This window comes from Montipora capricornis, chromosome 10 (genome assembly GCF_036669925.1).
Source record: "Montipora capricornis isolate CH-2021 chromosome 10, ASM3666992v2, whole genome shotgun sequence".
Lineage (NCBI taxonomy): Eukaryota > Metazoa > Cnidaria > Anthozoa > Scleractinia > Acroporidae > Montipora > Montipora capricornis.
Window position 1 is genome coordinate 23,289,114 of NC_090892.1, and position 15,168 is coordinate 23,304,281.

At 40.7% G+C, this 15,168-nt stretch overlaps 1 pseudogene; it reads left to right on the plus strand.

Annotated features, from left to right (window-relative positions):
• Nucleotides 1–12,605: 12,605 nt before the first annotated feature.
• LOC138020440 (uncharacterized) lies at nt 12,606–14,273 on the plus strand (annotated as a pseudogene).
• The last annotated feature ends 895 nt before the right edge of the window (nt 14,274–15,168 follow it).

The window sequence follows — 15,168 nt, forward strand, 5'->3', positions numbered from 1 at the left end:
CTCCCTTTGCTGTGACACTTTTACTTGGTAGCCATCTTGATTATTACGAAGACACAAGTTTGCTTCAAAAGAAGGGAAACATGAAATGAATTTAATTGCAATGAACTCGTGCATTAAAGTTTCCCATGAAAGATGCACCAATCAGACCTTAAGCGTGGTACACTCTTCCACGCAGTGAACTTATAAGTGTGCCGCACGCACGGGGCATGAAGGAAAAACAGGTCACAGTTCACAGCAATACTGGAAAACCTAAAACTGTCGCAGGGACTAATCTTAATCCTAAACAGTGCCTTTAGTCGTAATTAAGGTTATGGTTAGCATTATTAAAGGGATAGGTTGTTTCAAGAGTAGTAAAACAGGGATCTCTTAACGGTAACCTACAAGTGTAAGTTCGATTGTAGACCATTGTAGGTGTTCGGCACGGCACGTGTATATAATTATGTATCATTGTTATGTAAATAGTCAGCCAGAATTCAAAATAAATATCATTTTCAAGGTGTGAATTAGCAACTTGACACGTTAGCCCAGTGGTCAAGAACAGGGACAAGTAATCCAGAGAATTACGGTGGGTCGGAGTTCAAGGAAAGCTGCGAGTGACATATTAGGGGATAAAATGGCAGAAAAAGGCGAGCGGGATCAGGAAAAAAGAGCAAGACGAAGGGATAGAAAGGAGAAAGCTGGGACGAAAACGAGTAACGGTGTGGGCAATGAAGGAAAAGAAGAGACAGAGACAGAGGGAGGGAGAGAAAAATAAGATCCGTTTTTATTCATCCCCTAAGTACAAATTACCCATGTATATATTTGGTTCTCTTGGGTATACGTATTGTTCTACAAAACAATAGCGCAAATGAATAATTAATTTATTCTGTATGCATAATGAAGTAGGGACCTGTACGGAAATCATTCCGAACATTGCTTTAGCTATGTACATGTATTCCAAAGAGTGAATTAACTCGAAAGATATTGCATTCACATTGACATGCTTTGAATGAGACCAAACCTTGTTGTACATGCATTGAATATTACGCTCATTTCTTCAAGGCACCAAATGAAATCAAATCCTAAAAGGGCACTTAAACTCTGATTGGTGTCTCACTGGAACATTCAGTACTATTGCACAAAATTGCTGGTCGATTGTAGTAAAATGACACCAACATGGAATTAACTAATTTGGGCATGTGCAAAACAGATGAATGTATAATTATGCGATGTGCAAAAATGGTGTTAATAACCACAATACTGATTTTCTCTTACTCTGAAGATATTCATTCAATACATAGAGTCTTCCAAATAATCAAGGAAGTATTTTCTCTTCCAGAAGTACATTTTCAGTATACTTAATTCCTTCTTCAAAAACAGTTGGCATAACATCCAGTTTTGAAGTACCTTTTAAGTACACTTACACTAAATATCTGCTGGATAGAAAACAAGCAGTATACTTTGAGTATACTTTGAACTCTCTACTGTATCTATACTTTAGTAACTGCAGTATACTTAAAGTATACTTTCAGTTTGTCTTTTTTGGTAAGGGACTTAACTATTCAAAGGGCTTGTTGTTGCTTCATGCAACATATTATTCTTTTTGAGGAAATTGTCCTGACATTGACATTGACATTGACATTGACATTGACAGGCATTTAAGTACAGACAAATCTGCAACAAGATTTTTGGTAAAAGTAAGACTGTTTAAGAAAGACAGTAATGACACTTATACAAAAGCAAAACTATTGTCAAATACTTGTGAAATGTTCATGGCTAGTCTGACGCCGTTAAATTTAACTCGTGATTACACGGTTGGGAATCCTTCTGCGATAGAGGGCCAGACTGTCAACATCTAGAATTTGCGAACGAGACTTTAGGTGCGATGCTCAACGAGTGTGCCTTTGAATTCTAAACATCTCTGAAGAGTGTCTTGGCCGAGATGAAACGCCGCGTCAGACTAGCCACAAACATTTCACAAGTATTTAGTAATGACACTTGCTTGGTAAAAATGCTCTCTGCTGTTATTTTTATTTCAGGCCATGTTTTTGGAGAAACTGATTGGCAAGTAATTTAAACTTACTCAAAGGGCTTGTTCTTGCTAATTGCAACATCATACTGTTTCAGTCTTCACTGTGTAAATTCCTTGATGACAACAGAACTTTAAGGAATTAAGGAATTAATAACGTGTTTTTAAAAACTAAGACAGTTAAAAAAATCAGGCTAGCTCTTTTTTTAGTTGATGAGGCCATCTCTACTTTCTTTGGTAAAAAACACAGTTTAAACAAGAGCTGAGTTTGTGTTAATTGACTCTCATCTACTATGTGGCATGGGAAAGCTGTACATATTTAATAGTTAGTATGTAATCTGCATAAACATTTTGATCGACCAAAAGTTGAAATTTCAGTGTTTTGATGGAAACTATGCTATACCATTTCTTGAAGAATTTGTAATTCTCATGAGCATTGGCAAATCTGCAAATCAGATTTCACTAGGTTGTGGTTTTTGGGATTCATGATGCATGCTATTTATTTAAATGGAGTGGAATTTTGCTTTGATAACCTGACTGCTGTACAGCATCTACAGGAAGTGGTTTTGTAAAACAGTGAAGTATGGGTACATTGTGTACATGTGTATGATGGTTACGTTTGCCAGATTTATTAAAGTTGATGTTGCAAACAGTATCATTACGGACTTGTTTATTCATGTTGTGAATCTGAAAGACGTTCTCTGGTTAAAAATTTGGTTAAAAATTATAAGCTTTCGGCTATCTATCTATAGCCTTTAACGAATGAAAATATAAAAAGCACGAATTAAAATATATACGGAAAGGGGTGTAAAAATTCGATGAGGGTGAGAACTAAAATATGAATAAGAATGATCTAGAAAAAATTACAATAAAATAGAGTATTGTCTCGGTAACGGTTTAGAATTATTGTCCGCGTTAACAGTTTTAGCGGTATGCCAGGATTCCAAGGTTTTTCTAACACGGTAGTTGCCTTTGTCAATCACGCATGCATTATTAAAGTCAATAGAGTGGTCATTCTTCCATGCATGGCTGGCAATGTTTGACCCTTTCGCGAAATTTTTTAGGTTTCTTTGATGTTCTTTTTTCCGCGTTAAAAAGGATCTTCCAGTTTCGCCAATGTAACTCCATGGACAGTCCGAGCACGGAATTTTGTAAACAACATTGCATTGTTGGTCCAAGGGCTGTCTTGTTTTTGGGGATGGGAATTCTTGCTGAAGGGTTTTAAGTGGTTTGGTGACGACTCGAATTTGATGTTTGCGTAATAATCTCATGAGGGGCTCTGTCAAGCCGCTAATATATGGAAGGCACGCAAATCCATGGGGTGTATTCTGTGGGTCAACCCAACTAAAGAACATTGCTACCAATTCTTCTGGTGATGGTACAGTTGGTGATGGTGGCTTCTTTCTATTTTTGGAAATATAAGAGATGACTGAGGACGGGTAGCCATTGGCTTTTAGTGCATCTGTGACATAGTTGGTCTCGCGTGATTTTCCTTCGCAAACATCAAATTCGAGTCGTCACCAAACCCTTCAGCAAGAATTCCCATCCCCAAAAACAAGACAGCCCTTGGACCAACAATGCAATGTTGTTTACAAAATTCCGTGCTCGGACTGTCCATGGAGTTACATTGGCGAAACTGGAAGATCCTTTTTAACGCGGAAAAAAGAACATCAAAGAAACCTAAAAAAAAAAAAAATTTCGCGAAAGGGTCAAACATTGCCAGCCATGCATGGAAGAATGACCACTCTATTGACTTTAATAATGCATGCGTGATTGACAAAGGCAACTACCGTGTTAGAAAAACCTTGGAATCCTGGCATACCGCTAAAACTGTTAACGCGGACAATAATTCTAAACCGTTACCGAGACAATACTCTATTTTATTGTAATTTTTTCTAGATCATTCTTATTCATATTTTAGTTCTCACCCTCATCGAATTTTTACACCCCTTTCCGTATATATTTTAATTCGTGCTTTTTATATTTTCATTCGTTAAAGGCTATAGATAGATAGCCGAAAGCTTATAATTTTTAACCAAATTTTTAACCAGAGAACGTCTTTCAGATTCACAACATGTCTCATCCTGGTTACGGTGCAATTGTTTATTCATGTTGCGTGTACAATAATTCATAATGAATGAACACTATTGTTTTAAGAAAAAGGGTGATTGATTATTATTATTGAGTTCTCGTCTGAGAGTTAAGTTGTTCCTTTTGAGGAAAAGGGGTGTTGCAATGAGAAACTATGGTCTCTTAAAACCCTGGAATCAATTTTAAGCAGTTTGTATCCCTCATTGCAAGTGCATTTTAAACTTCTTTTGAGAACTAGCTTTTATTCGTTTTAAGTGAAATGAATCTTCATTATGAGGACATTTTGTTCCTCACCCCAGGACGCATTTTTGAGAAAAAAGGGGCATTATTACTGTAAGGAATGATGCTATTTATGTCGTCGACTTTGACCTCCTCGGGTCAATAGATGCATTCAGCCAGAAAAATGAGCCAATCATAGATAAGGGCGGAGTAAGCATAGGTCTAGTTAAGGGATTGCAATCTTCGTGACTGGCTCTCTTAGCTGTTCCTTCACGGACTAAACTTGGATTATCAAGATTTCCGAGGCTCCACCTCGGGTATTGATTCTTGGCCACTCCTTTATCCACCATTTAAAGGACTTTATTGCCTCTCATCCCGACCTTAACGCCAATTTTCTCATTGCCGAAGCCTGCGAAATCAAATGGCATGGTGTTGGCGGTAGAACTATATCAAAGGCACGTGCCTTTGATTTACCGATGGTTGAGTCTTTTCTGCCCCAGATTGTCATTTTACAGCTGGGATCGAACGATCTCGTACACGCTGACCCGTTGTTGATAGCTTCTGCTAGTGAGGATTTAGTCACTTTGCTTCATGACCGCTTTCAGGTCAAACGTGTTTGCGTATGCGAAACTGTTTATCGAGAATCGAGCCCTATGTATAATAAACGCGTTCGCGATTTAGTCAAGTACTTGAAGGTCCTGCTAGAGCCACTCCCGTACTCCTTCTATTGGAGGCCCAGGGGTTTTTGGAATACCAAGGTTAGCCTTTATTCCAGCGATGGCGTTCATTTAAACTCGTGCGGCCATTATCGAGTTTTTAGGAGCCTCAGAGGGGCCGTTTTAAGATGCCTACATTCCCTACACAATGAAAGCATTTAAGCAATCGCAATCTCTCATCATTGAAAAGATTTGCTATTTATTTACTATTTGTTCGCCAGTTCCTTGCGGTTTATGTTCACCAAGCCGATGAATATCTAATTTTAATGAATCAGCCTTCAGTTGGAAGTACACGTTGCTGACTTTTTGGTTGCAGCATTCCATGCTGTTCACAACTCCTTATATCATGTGTGGATATCCGCCTGATGGCACAGTGTGCCCGATGTTATTTGTTATACCGGCTTTGGTTGTTTTTTATTGTGAGCTAATTACAGAAGCCATACGGGTGTACAATCCTTTCGACCACCGAGTAGGTTAGGTGTGTCCAATGCACTCGGCTTCTGTTTTTTCTCACACCGCTATGGAACTCGGCTTTTCGTTACATTTTTGCGCTTGCACACACGCTCTCGCTGTTGTCATTTTTTATTCAGGCTATTTGGCAATACGCCCCTCTAAGGAATTTCCTGCTCCTATTCATTTTTCCGATAGCCCAGCGTATAAGTTTAACCAGATGCGGGCCATCGCCACTAACGACTCTGGGCTTATGCAAGTGAATGTCAAGGCTCTGGCAACTACAATTTCTGTGGCCGTCACTTAAGCCGTGAATGCTGCCCTAGCGAATCGCCGTTCCAGCACCAATGACGAGTTAACCCTAGTTCCTTCCACGTCAATTGTGCACCCAAATGATCAGGCGGTGGACGACGAGGTAACGGCGCTCACGGGAGTCTCAGGTACGCTTGAATCTTGCACCTTGTCTGGGACCGAAGATGGGCCCTGCCAATTATTTACCAGCATCGCCATTTCCCTGGGATCACGCGTGAGTGCTAAGATCAAAGCCAAGATTCGGCAAAACGAATATGTAGACTTTGGGGCGCTGTTAGGCGTTGGGTCCCCGACTGAAACGTTCGCACTATCACTCTCGCCGGGGAATACTATTTCCTCACAGAACCGTCTCCATCTAGAGCCCGTGCAGTCCTCTAAAAAGGTGCAGACCATTACCCAGTGGATAACTGCCTTCAATACTTTTGTAGCAATTTATGTAGAAAGGGTGCCCCAGGATGCTCCAAAATTAATGAAGTATTGTGAAGTAGTGCGCGATATTGCCTTTAAGTCGGGTGAGTGGCTTTTCTACGACGAGCAATTTCGTTTTCTGAGGCAGTCCGCCCCTGAACAGCACCCATGGGATCAAATTCACTGGGAACTATGGCTCAGGGCGATGGTGAATTCCCGCAAGAAAATACCCGCTAACCAAACCCATGACAATCGACCCCGTTCTCGTTCACGCACCTTTCCCAAGGGTACTTGTTAGACATTTCATGCCAGGAAAACCTGTAGTGGCTGCAATTACGAGCATATCTGCTACAAATGCAGATAAATCCCTATACATCCTCAAGACTATTCCTTGCTTGGGATAAAATGGGCGGACAAATATTATTTCGATCGCTGTCTCCCGATGGGTTGTTCATCTTCGTGCGCCATTATTGAAACCTTTAGCACTGCTTTGGAGTGGCTATCGTTGCATAAATTAAGAACATCAGCCATCTTACACATTCTAGATAATTTTTTATTCGTGGCCCCTTCTGCAGAGAAATGCGAAGCCGATTTTGCGAATTTTCTCCGCCTGTGCGATTATCTCGGAGTGCCGATTGCTCATGAAAAGACAGTTCAGCCGAGGACGACACTTGAATTCGCGGGTATTACTCTTGACTCTGTTTCTCAAGAGGCTACATTACCGCCTGATAAGCTTCAAAAATGTCGCACGTTGCTTCATCATTTTCACAAACGTTGAACATTTCACCTTCTGCAGCTTCAGTCCCTTATCGGTCTTTTAAATTTTGCGTGTTCTGTCGTAGTTCCAGGCCGCGCTTTCCTTCGTCGCCTTATTGACCTTACCAAAGGTATCAAAAAGGCATATCATCATATCCGTTTAAAATAAGGACGCTAGGCATAACATCAAGCTGTGGCTTACTTTTTTAGACAATTTTAATGGTAGGGCCTTTTTCTTATCCGATCGCTGGGAAACATCAGCCACGCTGCAACTATTCACCGATGCAGCGGGCTCAAAAGATTATGGCGCGATTTTTGGTTCTCATTGGTTTTATGGCGCGTCGCCTGGATCGTGGCATTCACTTAATATCTCTTGTCTCGAACTCTTCCCCATTACCCTTTCCGTGCATGTGTGGGGGTATCTTATTGCAAATCAGCGTGTTGTCTTTTTTACCGACAACGCCGCCTTAGTTGATATTATTAACAAGCAATCTTCCAAGCATAAACTTATCATGGCACTCTTGCGCCCTTTGATTCTTTGTTGCCTAAGGCACAATATTTTGTTTAAAGCACGTCATGTGCCTGGTCTTCAAAACAGTCGTGCCGATTTTATCTCACGTTTTCAGATAGACTCGTTCAAGGCAATCACACCGGATGCAGACCCATTTCCCACTCCGGTCCCGATGAACCTTCTACCGGAGAGTTGGTCGCTAATTTGAGGGATCTTCTCAGTTCGGCATTAAAACCGGGCTCTCGCAAACTTTATCAACGGGCTTGGGCTGTTTTCCAAGATTTCGCTCACCATTTTTATAAAACCTCAAGCCCCCAGCTTCCTTTGAGTCCAAACATAATGGCTCTGTTTATCTCTTATCTATCAGCCCGCCAATTGGCGCCGTCAACTATAGCATCGTACATCTCCGCACTCAGTTACGTACACAAGCTTAAAAGTATTTCCCACCCCACGAAATCTTTTCTTATTCAAAAGCTGTTGAACGCGGTGAGCCGCCGTCGCAAGAGTGATATTCGTCTGCCAATCACCTGCCCGGTCTTGCACGAACTTGTAAGGTCCTTTGATTCACCAACTCTTCGGCTTTTCAACGAACTCTCTACAGAGCCATGTTCCTTTTAGCCTGTTATGGGTTTTTCCGCATCGGCGAACTGCAGCCAATAGTGCTAAGTCAGTTTCCACCGTTCTTCAATTTAGCGCTTTGCAATTTTTAATTTCCGACAGCAAAGCTCATTTCCTCAAGCTGGTAATTTCCGAATACAAACACAACGTCAACAACCGCCCTTTTGAGATATTAATATCACGAGAAGACTGCCCCGAGCAGTTTTGTCCCATGCAGGCCATTTTAGATTATCTCGTACTGAGGGGAAATCGCACCGGTCCGCTTTTGTGTCATTTAAATTTGGCACCGATTACCGCCGATCAATTCAATACTGAGTTGCAACGTTGCTTGTCATTCTGTGACCTTGATACCCGTCGGTACAAAGGTCACAGTTTTCGAATCGGAGCTGCATCGCATGCGGCTGAAAAAGGATTCTCTGATTCACAAATTCGCACTCTTGGCCGCTGGAAGTCCGATGCCTTTAAGGTTTACATCCGCCCAGAGCGTTTGCTTGCAAATTAAGTTCGTAGTTAGTAGCTGTATTGTTTAATCTGTCATTTCTACGCCTTACGTAGTTCAGGCATGGGCTGGTACGTGCCCTGTAACATTACCCCGGGGCTTAATATAGTTATCACATCCTTCTTAACAGTCAATCATCGTTAACTTTTCATTGGCGCCTTGGTAGTTCAGGCATGGGCTGCTACCAGCGAGTCAGTACATTTGATTGTTCTCTTCCGCAGTGACTTTTCAGTGGTACATCTGTTTTTGGCAATGTTATGGTTCAGTCATGGGCTGCTATATACGTGCCATTTAAATGTAATTTCTCTTTTCGCCTATAATATATATTTTTTTTTAATTTTAGAGTGCGAGTTCGCTTATACACTCTCGCTTGCGGCTGTAGTTCAGACATGGGCTGCTCCGGCCGTGAGCACATTAGCTATTCGCGTTGACAAGTATCGTCGTGCTCTTTGCGTGGTCTTGGTGGGGCCGCCACATTTCTGTGGCCTTGGCGTTTTTTCTCGCCCCACCTTTGCTGAACATGGCTTTAATTTACTGCGGTTTTTATTGATTTCGTTGATGATATAATAAATAGCCACGTTGGTGGCCGAATAACGCCAACATGTTTGTAGTTGTCTTTTTTGAGGTTTCCATGTCTCAGCAAACTTAGTGCGACCACTTGCAAAGTGCACGGCTTGCTCTAATTAGCAATATTTTATATCAAGGCCGGGGAAAAGTGTCGACATAAAAGGGGCATTATTACTGTAAGGAGTGATGCTATTTATGTCGTCGACTTTGACCTCCTCGGGTCAATAGATGCATTCAGCCAGAAAAATCAGCCAATCATAGATAAGGGCAGAGTAAGGATAGGTCTAGTTAAGGGATTGCATTCTTCGTGACTGGCGCTCTTAGCTGTTCCTTCACGGACTAAACTTGGATTATCAAGATTTTTTCCTCCCTCCCTACCCTTGCTCCGTCCTTCTATTTCCTTTCTTTCATTCTTAGGTGTAGGCGTTTTTTCTCGCCCCACCTTTGCTGAACATGGCTTTAATTTACTGCGATTTTTATTGATTTCGTTGATGATATAATAAATAGCCACGTTGGCGGCCGAATAACGCCAACATGTTTGTAGTTGTCTTTTTTGAGGTTTCCATGTCTCAGCAAACTTAGTGCGACCACTTGCAAACTGCACGGCTTGCTCTAATTAGCAATATTTTATATCAAGGCCGGGGAAAAGTGTCGACATAAAAACAATCTTAATTGAAACTTTAGAGTGGTAACGACACAAACGCAACTAGCTTCAGCATTCAGTTTACACATGTAAAGCTATCGACTGCTCAACGTTTTTTTTGTCCCTAGTAATAACGAAAATGGAGCCTTTGTTCGTGGGCCCACTTAACGGCCAGCAGGCTCAGTTCTTGGCCACAGAAGAGTGCACTCGATTCCTCAGAATAAACAACGCTTTAGTGCCATTTCTTGTTGTTAAGTCAGTAATAAGGCTTGTGTTTGATATTTCGACCACAAAGTATCCTGAAAGAGCTTTGTTTCATGTTAGAAAAGGAAGTTGTTTCCACACCTAGTTCTTCTCTTAAAAAGAGTTGGGTATTTGAAACGGGGTTACGTCAGAACTCATAGTTTTAATTCATATGTACTGTCAGAACATGCCACCCCATAACAGCTTTATTTTTACAACTGATTTGACAAAAAAATTGCATAAACAACTATGAGCACTTTTTAGTGCTGACGGCATAACCACCATCTTGAATAATGAAGAGGGCTTGGAAATCAACCTTGTTCCCAAGGCTTTTCCCTCCCCAGGTAGTGAGGGAAAGTCCTTGGAAACTAGGTTGCCTGAAAATAACTCCATCATTTTGAAAAATACCCAGAAGGCGTTCAAATGAACTTCCCACATTTGTGAGAGGTGGCTGAACGAAAGGTGAGGGGTACATACATTGCACTCTTATTGTGTGGGGCAAGGTCTAAAGGATATTATTTTGGCCACCTCTACTCGCCCCAGCGTGAAGGCTTTTGATACTTTTGGCCAATTATCTTGTTGCGGGGATGGGGAATTTGACTCATTTTTTTCAGACAGTGTCAAAATCCCCACCCCTTGCCTGACCCCCCCGCCCCCTCGGGCTTAACATTGATAGCGGCATTATAGCTAGTCAGTTGTAATTGGGCAATTTTTAGTCAAGCTATTATCCCTATAAGAAAGGCAAACTAAAATATTGTGAATTGCTTTTTCTTTCCGAAATATTACCTGAACTCCAGAGGAATTCTTCGTCTGCTTCGCTTGAAGCACAAGAGGTTTTCGCTTTCCATAACCCTGTGCTCACTTCAAGTTGTTGGCTTGATTTTGCAAATTCATGATCCTGCAAAATACTATAGTTGTAGCCACAGTTTTTAAAATGACAGTCCAATGAGCACTGCATGACAGCCAAACTTTCTGGTTTGTATTCATGACAGTCCTTTTTTCTAATTTCAGCATAAAACGGCAAAGAACTGCATCTAGCTTATGACGAGGGCTATCTCCCAACTTTCTTGCTTTGTTACCCTGCACATTCCACTCTGAAAACATACAGCCAAGTTTTTGTACTCTTAACAATGTTTTAGTTTTGGTTTTTGGCTCCCAGGTTGCCAAGCTCTTCTTCTGGCAATGTAGGAAATCTCTCATTTGTGTTGATGTGGCAGAAAAAGTCCTGAGAAATGGAACAATTTGGCAAATCTCCGTGGCTAAACTCCGCCATTGTCAACTACAATAAACAAAGACAACAGCGCTGATGCTATGCTTTGTGCTAATTGGCTATTTTCTATCACATTTCGTATTTTCTGGGATTTGATTGGCTTATACAAACTGTCCTATATTTTCTTAATCTGACAGTTTGCCTGTTTCTAAAGGAAAACCCTATCTGAAACTATCCAAATTAATCGTTAATTGGACCGTTTTAAAGAATTAAAGAATAATAGCTATGCTGACAATTGCGGATTAACTACCAGCTATATGATTAGCACGGATAATCTGATATTATCCTTTCTTTGCATAGGAAGAAGTATGTGCATTGTACACCGATAGTTTTTAGCTTTGAGCGTGATTTGGAAAGGGCTTTTTCTTTTCATTTAGCAGATAATTTACCTGTATTGCCCTTTCTCTCATCCCCGACGGCTGCATGTGGCTTCATAAATTAGATCACATTCTGACGATATATAAGCTTATCTACCTTTTCATTTTTCGAATTATTTTTAGTTTATGGCGTGTCGTTGATTTCAACCCACTGGTTTAATACACTTTATGTTATCTATGCCACTACTGAGTTTATCAATTTGTGTGGTGTCGACATCGTTTTTAGGTTAAAGTTCAATTTCGAAAGCACTTCCTTTGTTTAGTAAAACTTGAGATGTTTTGATTTTTGCAGCTGCGCCTCGTCCGGAAAAAAATTAAGGAATGATATACAAGGCCAACACGCTATCCTCAACGAGCAGAAATTTTACTCGGGTACTCTTCAAGTTCGACTGATTAATGGTCGAACTTTGTAGCGCAAATGAAAAGACTGCGAACTTGCTCGATTTTCACTCGGCCAGTCCTTGACTATTTATTGTCTGGAATGCAAAATACAGGTCCCTTCTTTTCTTTAGCAGTAGCCACGTGCAGTCACTGACTGCCTAATTTTGTTATCTTGACATTAAACAAGACATAGAGGGTTATATTAAGTGTGATTTGCTGGTCCCACCGTCGAGCTCTACCCCCATGTGCAGCCCTATGAAGAAGGTAGGAGAACGCCGTATGGACGATGAGAGAGACGTGGATTATATTGCTGCATCCGATTTGTCCTTTGATGAAATGGAAGATCATTTTGAGGAATCTCAAAATAACCAATCCAAGTAAAGTACTTTCATTTTCTCCAATGTTCTTTTCTTTGCTTCCTATTATTGTTATTATTATTTATGCATTTTTTTTTTTCAATAAAAACTTTCATTACAAATCATGAGGACGTGGAACCTCATAAGCAAATTAAATACATTGTGTTCCATTCTAAGTTGATGCAGTTGTTTGAGGCTTGCCCACTTTGTACTGAGCTCGCCTTTGCGGAGGTATCAAAAATCATAGGGTCCCAGATCCATGTTACCCAAAAATGCACTACTTGCAGCTATTCCAGAGTTTGGAGAAGCCAGACCAACATACCGAGCATACCTGCTGGGAATCTCTTACTGTCTGCGGCCATTCTTTACTCTGGAAGCATGGTATCCCAGACACTCCGAATGCTAAAGATTCTGAAGGTGCAGTTTTTAGCCATGAGACCTTCCACAAGCACCAAAAAAACTATCTTCTATCTTATACCTGTCGTGGTAACAATGTGGAAGCAGGAGCAGGACAACGTTACTGCTAGCATGTCCAATCTTGAGGGAGGGCTGGTGCTTTCTGGGGATGGCGGCTCAGATAAGGAAGTATGGGGCGTTTACAGTCATTGAACAGCGGGTAAACAAGGTGTTCGATGTTCAACTTGTTCAAGTAAGTGTTCCCTATTATTTTACTTAAATCAGTCTCTTTTACAACACAAACTATTCACTGATTTTGCTAGGTTTATTTATTTATTTGTTTAGTCTAACAAGGTACAAAACAGTTCTTGATGTGAACACGAGGGACTATTGCGTGTTTTTTGGCCAGAAAAAATCTTCAACTAGAGGTCATCATAACCGACAGAAATCGCCAAAATCGCCAATATGCTGCCTACATAAGAAACCACATGAAACCAAATGGAACAACTCATTATTATATGTGGCATATTGCTAAAGGCAAGTGAAATTATATGCTTCAAAAAAAAAAAAGAAAACGCACCACTGGTGTTTGCACTTGATTTAACAGTGGAAAATATCATTTCGAGTATAAGGTATTGGAAAGAAAATCGATGCACTAGCCAAACAAAACGACTGTGCAGACGCTGGCCTGTGGAGGAAGTCAATAGTCAACCACTTATATTGGATATCTGCTGCGGCTCCAGAGGGAAATGGGGACATAGTGGAGGCTATGTGGAAGTCAGTGACTAACCATATCCAAGACTTTCAGGATGGGCACGGTGAACTCTATCGAGAATGTGCCCACGGGCCTTTGGACGAAGATGAGAGGGATAAGGAGTGGCTACAGCCATGTAATAAACTCACTATATCCTCTCCCCACACACAAAAGTATGTGCCTAAGTAAAACTTATTCATTTTTACTTGATATTTTTCTCTTACCTGTAGCATCGAAGGGGTGTGGAAAACGTACGGATATCTTTTTGAGCACGCCTCTATTGAAAGACATCAAGATGATATCACCTCGTTATCAGACGTCTTTCCTTGAGGCTCTTCACAGCCTGGACATTATTTTTGCACCCAAGCATAGTGCTTTTGCGTTCTTGGCGCATGTATGCCCGGTAAAGTACTGCAATAGTTGTTCTTGATGGTCTTATACATTACCTCTTCTTCCTCGACTGATTGTTCTTGTTTGTTTGTTTTTTTTTCTGTAGCTCACCTTTTCGTGGTTGCTTTAATTCCACACTGCTCTTAGCTGCCCTTCAATACAATGAAAACAGTAGCCGGTTACAGGCTGTGACAAAGGACGGTAGACCATACTATTCCATCAGATTCCCAAAGTATAAAAAGGGGGAGTATTCAGTACGCAAGGAGAAACTTCCCCCACTTACAGTAATTTCGGCCATAAATGCCTAACCTTTTCTGATGTCTTTGAAGTCACGACAGGATAAAGAAATTATAATTTTACCTTTTTTGCTTATTTCAAGACTACACGGAAGGTCTAATTGATGTGCTGGTGCATGATTATGAAGAGGACCAGCAGTCATTGAAGAACTGCATTCAGGACCTTTGAGAAAACATTCCTGCGCCACTTTCTGCCACCATTGAAAAATCCTGTAAAGAAACATCAGTGGAGCAGTTTGTCACACGCTTTGCAAACCAAGAATAACAACTAAAGAATGTCTCTTTATTCAAGAAAAATGATTACATTGAAATAAGATATTCTAAACTGTTTGTGTTGAAGCAAACTGAAAGGCACCTACAATGAACATGTGCGCTCTTTTTGATAAACTGGTTTTATAAACGTACTGACCTGTTGTACATGATCATGTAACATATTTTATTCAATGAAAATTTAGTGTTAGGATTGTTTTTACGTTTGAACTGCCTTAACGAAAGCATGAATAAATAGTTTACCTCGTATTTCACAGGTTTGGTGGCTTTAACCCTGTGTACGGAGATCCAAAGTCTGCAGGGGACGTTCCATTTATAATGCGACTACCCACTATGGATGAGAGGTTTGGGAAACTGCCTGTAGGAATCTGCTCATTCGTTTCTTTGATTAGTAGGAATCTGCTACTAACTTGTGAGCCGAAGTTTTTTAGCAAACAAAGTACAAGCACCAGAAATGTTATATGTATATTACCAAGGACCGTGCAGTGGAGGAGCTGATGGGCTTTAAATCCTCTCCCCAACTCACTGTTCTATACGCAGCTTTAAGAAAACAGTGAAGTTTAGATAGCAACTTGAAAGATGTCAATAAAATTAATTGTTCTCTAAAGCAATTCGATATCAACAGATTTCGAAGTTT